Source organism: Cololabis saira, chromosome 1 (assembly GCF_033807715.1).
Source record: "Cololabis saira isolate AMF1-May2022 chromosome 1, fColSai1.1, whole genome shotgun sequence".
Classification (NCBI taxonomy): domain Eukaryota; kingdom Metazoa; phylum Chordata; class Actinopteri; order Beloniformes; family Belonidae; genus Cololabis; species Cololabis saira.
Genome location: NC_084587.1, coordinates 53,434,013 through 53,440,012, shown reverse-complemented (window position 1 = coordinate 53,440,012; position 6,000 = coordinate 53,434,013).

Genomic DNA, 6,000 nt, shown 5'->3' with positions numbered 1-6,000 from the left:
TCTGGCTGCTTTGTCGGGCTCCGGGCCCAGTCCGCAAGAAATCAAGGAGAAGAGGCTCCCGCTCTGGTGTCCAGGTGAAGCGACGACGCGCTGCAGCACGCCTGGGTTCTGCCATCGTCGGCCATGGACAACGTGCAAGGTGTCTGCGCCGGGTCCCTCTCCTCAATGTGTGCGACAGCACATTCATGCTTTCGTCTGCTTGGACCACAAGGACAGTCTTGGAGCCTACACAGCGCTGGAGTAGTGGTCAATGGTCCTCATCGCCTCCACGCGCTTCCGTGTTTACACCGGCTCCCGCAAGGTCCAGCTGGAGGCCACGTGACCGCTGGACGTGCCTTCGACCAATCCCGATGCGCTCCACGGACACTACCTCCCTGACGTCATCGACCCTGCATATCGGCCTGCTGAATGCCCGGTCTATTACAAATAAATCCTTCTCTCTGAACGATCTTTTCACAAGAGAAAAGCTGGATTTAATGTGTCTTTCGGAGACATGGCAGAGAGAGGAAGAGTTTATTCATCTTAATGAACTCTGTCCAGTTGGCTGCTCTGTTGTCGGGAAACCCCGCCCCTGCCGTCGTGGGGGGGGTCTGGCCGTTATATATAAGGACAGTTGCACATGCAAAATGACCCAGACCCAGGATTTGACTTCATTTGAGTCCCAAATGGTCATGGTGGGATCTTCAAATCCATTCTGCTGTGTGTCAATCTACCGTCCCCCTGGACCTGCTGCTGTGTTTCTGAAGGATTTTAGTGACTTTTTATCCTCCATAATAAAGTTGGAATCTGTTCTTATCCTTGGAGATTTTAACCTTCATGTTGATGACAGCTCATCTTGCTCCGTGTGAGAAAGTGAGCAACCCCTCCCCTTCTCACCATCACCGGACTTGTTTTAATATGTGTGGCAGAGTGGAGGATTGGGCGTGGTCTGCTGGGGAGCAGCACACAGGTGTGCCTGGTTCTGCTGATTAAGGCACACCTGTGTCCAATCAACGTCCCCAGCCTGCCAGGGTTTATAAACAGCAGCTGTATACCAGAAGGGTCTGCTGAGTAGGGGTAGCTTGTTGCGAGGCTATGCCCCATTGTGCTTTTTATTAGAATACGGATTTTGCCTTCGCCTTTATGTCTTTGTGCTTTTTTTTACACCTTTTGCAATAAAAAGCCTTATTTTTTGGCATTCTACGCTCTGCAAGGTTTTTTTACACCTCATCATCCAGCTCCAGTTTTGCCTTGTCCCCTTGTACGTGGGGAGGCCGCTCTGGTTCCTCACATTTGGTGTCAGGAGTGGGATCTTTGGCGCCACCTGAAAACTGGAGAGAAGAGGTGGGAAGCGAGGCCGTGGGTTTGGCGGAGTCTGGGAGACCCGGTGACCAGCTGGAGTCTGGGAGACCCGGTGACCAGGAGGAGGTCTGTAACCGGCAGGATGCGTCCTCGGATACCGGGAGGAAGCGTCCTCGGATACCGGGAGGAAGCGACCTCGGATACCGGGAGGAAGCGACCTCGGATACCGGGAGGAAGCGTCCTCGGATACCGGGAGGAAGCGTCCTCGGCAACTGGGAGGAAGCGGCCGGCAACCGGAGGAAATGGCCGTTTTCCTGTCTCGCAACGGAGTTGGCAAGACTCCAGAGGGGGAGGGAAGTGTGAGAAAGTGAGCAACCCCTCCCCTTCTCACCATCACCGGACTTGTTTTAATATGTGTGGCAGAGTGGAGGATTGGGCGTGGTCTGCTGGGGAGCAGCACACAGGTGTGCCTGGTTCTGCTGATTAAGGCACACCTGTGTCCAATCAACGTCCCCAGCCTGCCAGGGTTTATAAACAGCAGCTGTATACCAGAAGGGTCTGCTGAGTAGGGGTAGCTTGTTGCGAGGCTATGCCCCATTGTGCTTTTTATTAGAATACGGATTTTGCCTTCGCCTTTATGTCTTTGTGCTTTTTTTTACACCTTTTGCAATAAAAAGCCTTATTTTTTGGCATTCTACGCTCTGCAAGGTTTTTTTACACCTCATCATCCAGCTCCAGTTTTGCCTTGTCCCCTTGTACGTGGGGAGGCCGCTCTGGTTCCTCACACTCCGCAAAGGAACTTTTATCATTGACTGAAGCTTTTAATTTTGAGCAACATGTTTCTGAGCCCACACACCAGAAAGGCCACATTTTAGACTTAGTTTTTACCCTTGGACTAGACATTTCAAATGTGTCTGTACAGGACGTCCAGCTCAGTGATCATTTTCTTGTTCAGTTTGATCTCCACTTCAGCCCTGAGCCTAAGCCCATAGAAGCTAGGTCTCAGAGGCGTGTTATTTCTGCTAATACTGCAGACAGTTTCTCTGCCATGTTTGACCCTCTTTTGTTTATGGACTGCCTTGATGTGGACAATTTTACTCAGTGTTTTACCAACCATTGTGTCAAAATTCTGGATCAGGTGGCACCTTTTAAATCAAGCTGGTCAGTTCGGAAAAAAATGTGCCCTTGGACAAATGAAGACACCATGAGTCTAAGGAGACTTTGTCGTAAGACTGAACGCCTGTGGAAATCCACTAAACTTGAGGTGCACAGACTCCATCTCAGGGATCTTGTGGCCTCATATAATGAGATGGTGGAAAATGCCAGATCAGACTTTATTCGTCAACTGGTAACAGCTAACAAGAAAAATCCCAAAGTGCTTTTTAACACAATCAATTCTCTTGTGTGTCCTGCTGCACCAGTTACTCCTGTTTTTTGTGAAGCGGACAGCAATGCATTATTGAGATTTTTCACTGAGAAAATTAAGTTGATCAGGGAGAAAATCCCTCCCCTTTTGTGTGGAACCCCTGCTGTCGCTGAGCCTGTCTCCAGCTTGTGGTCCTCATTTAGGTCTGTGACTCTTGCTGATATCTCAGCACTGGTGACCAAGATGAAACTCTCCTCTTGCTCATCGGATGTCCTTCCATGTAGGCTTTTTGTGAAAGTGTTTGATGTAATTGGCCCCTGGGTTACCAAAATGGTTAACCTCTCTCTGTCCTCCGGAGTGTTTCCCAATGCTTTTAAGCATGCTATAGTGGAGCCTTTACTCAAAAAGGCAGGCTTAGACCCGACTGTCCTCGGTAATTTCAGGCCGATCTCTAAGCTACCAATCTTGTCCAAGATCCTAGAGAAGGTGGTCTCTGAGCAGCTGTCATTATTCCTGGATCAAAACAACATCCATGAGACATTTCAGTCTGGTTTCCGCAAACACCACTCTACGGAGACAGCCTTGCTGAAAGTGTCCAGTGACATTATGATGTCTGCTGATTCGGGAAAATGCACTGTTCTAGTTCTCTTAGATCTGTCCTCAGCCTTTGACACCGTCGACCACCAAATCCTGTTGAGAAGGCTGAGGGATGAAGTAGGACTGTCAGGTTCAGTTCTACAGTGGTTCTCGTCATACCTTTCTGGGCGTAGCTTTAGTGTTACAGCTAACCAAATAAGGTCTGGGTCAGCAGATCTGTTGTGTGGAGTCCCCCAAGGTTCTGTTTTGGGTCCTTTATTATTTTTGTTGTATTTGATCCCCTTGGGAAAAATCATCCAGAAATTCCCTGATGTCTCCTACCACATGTTTGCTGATGATATTCAGCTTTACTGCTCTTTCAAGCCTACTGAGCTCCACAGGCTAAATTCCCTAGTTCATTGCTTGGTGGAGATAAAACAATGGCTAAGTGTGAACACCTTGCAGCTAAACGTAGACAAAACTGAAACCCTGGTTATTGCCCCTGATGCCTCCATTCCTGGGATTAACCAGTATTTGGGTGACTTGGGCCAGTCTGTTAAACCGAGCCTAAGAAACCTGGGTGTTGTGTTTGACAAAGACATGTCATTAGTGCAACACTGCAAACAGCTGACAAGGAATTGCTTTTTTCATCTGAGGAATATTTCGAAACTCAGGAAAATGTTGTCGCAAAAGGATTTGGAGCTGGTCATTCACGCATTTGTGTCCTCGCGTTTGGACTATTGTAACAGTTTGTTCTCTTGTCTAAACAAGAAGGAGCTGTCTCGCCTGCAGCTAGTGCAGAATTCCGCAGCAAAAATTCTGGCCCGCGCTAATAGGAGGTCACACATAACCCCTATTCTCAAAGATCTTCATTGGCTGCCAGTTTCCTCTAGGGTAAATTTTAAAATTCTGGTTTTAGCTTTCAGAGCTTTGCATGGTCAGGCTCCACCTTACATCAGCGATCTGATCCAGCCCTACACCCCAGCTCGGGCTCTGAGGTCTGTGGATCAGAATCTGCTGATGGTTCCTCGTACTCGCTTCCGGACCAGAGGAGACCGATCCTTCCAGGCCGTTGCTCCCAGGCTTTGGAACGATCTTCCAGTCTCTCTGCGTTCCATGGAGTCTGTTGACTCCTTCAAAAGGCAACTAAAGACCTTTTTATTTGTGCAGGCTTTTGCCTAATTATCTTGGGGCTGTTATGATTGTAAATGTGTTGTCTTGGCCTTTTTAATCTTAAATTTGTATGTATCCCTTAACTGTGTTTTTATTTTAACTGTGAAGCGCTCTGTGACCATGGTCTGTGAAGAGCGCTCTACAAATAAAGTTTACTTACTTACTTACTTACTTACCACTGACTCACCAACTGACTTGAGACTGACCTTGCAGGAAGTAGTGAAGATAATCGCACAGCAGGGTAAAGCTATTGGTGAGCTAACCAATGCAGTTCGTGAGCTCACTACCCAGAATCGCAGTACAGGTGTTGTTAATAAGGGTAATAGACCCAAAGTGCAGCCTAAGTACACAAGCGATGGTCAGCCAATCTGTTTACGCTGTGAAGGGGTGGGGCATATTGCTAGACATTGCACTACACCGCATAGACAAGAGAGCAAGCCCAGTGTTACCTCTTCTCCTGCAACACAGGGAAACGAGATCCCTCCATTGCTATGAGCCGGGCAATGCGAGGCAAGTCAGAAGGCTCAGCAGACACTTTAACCAAAGAGCGTTTTTTTAAAAATGCTGTAGGCGAGTGTCCCGAGGTAGACATTCAGATAGATGGTGTCCCGCTGAGATGCCTTTTAGACACAGGAAGTAATGTTAGCACTTTGACAGAAGGTTTCTTCAGAGACCACCTCCATGGAGAAGAAAATGACATGCACTGCACTGCTAAATGGCTCAAGTTAACAGCTGCAAACAAGTTACCGATGCCATACTTAGGTTATGTTGAGCTTGACATACAGGTAGCTGGACTTACCATCCCAGAGTGTGGTTTTCTCATAATTAAAGACGAAGGAACAAACGAACCAGACTCCTCTCTACCTGGCATCATTGGAATGAACATTGCTAAACGGTGCAGGCAATTAATGCTTTCAGAGTTCGACACAACTCTACAGGGTGAGCTGGATTCTGTTTGGAGAGAAGCCTTCAACCGGGTGCAAGAGGCAGAGCTCATTGAGAAGGTGTCCGTGGCTCGTGTAGCTGGCAAAAACAAAGTACATGTACCTGCTTCATCCGTCTCCACCGTTCACGTGCGAGGCCGTAAAAACCAGACAGAGGGTGGGGGCGTCACGCTGTTTGAACCGGGGAACTTTCCACTGCCTGGTGGGTTGATAGTTGTTCCTACAGTGATAACATCCAACAATCACATTTTTACTGTTCAAGTAATCAACTTTTCACCAGAAGATGTCTGGCTCTCCCCGAAGAGTAGGCTTGGTATTCTTAGCCAGGGTCAGTGTGTTGAGGGTGACCCTTACGAAGTAAAGTTTCAGCGTATCTCTGCTAACCATGAGGAAGTGGTAGTTAACCGGAAAGAAGAGCAGGGATCTGACAGTGACGCACAGACTTTACTTGACCGCTTGCACTTGGGAGGTACACCAGAGCAACAGAAAGAGCTCGTGGCAGTTTTGATGAAGTACGTGGATGTGTTCGCAGCTAATGATGAAGATCTGGGATCCGCTGATCGGGTGAAACATGAAATCCCGCTACTGGATGAAACACCAGTCTCCCAACCGTACCGCCGTATACCACCTAATCAGTACAAAGAGGTTAAAGAGCACATT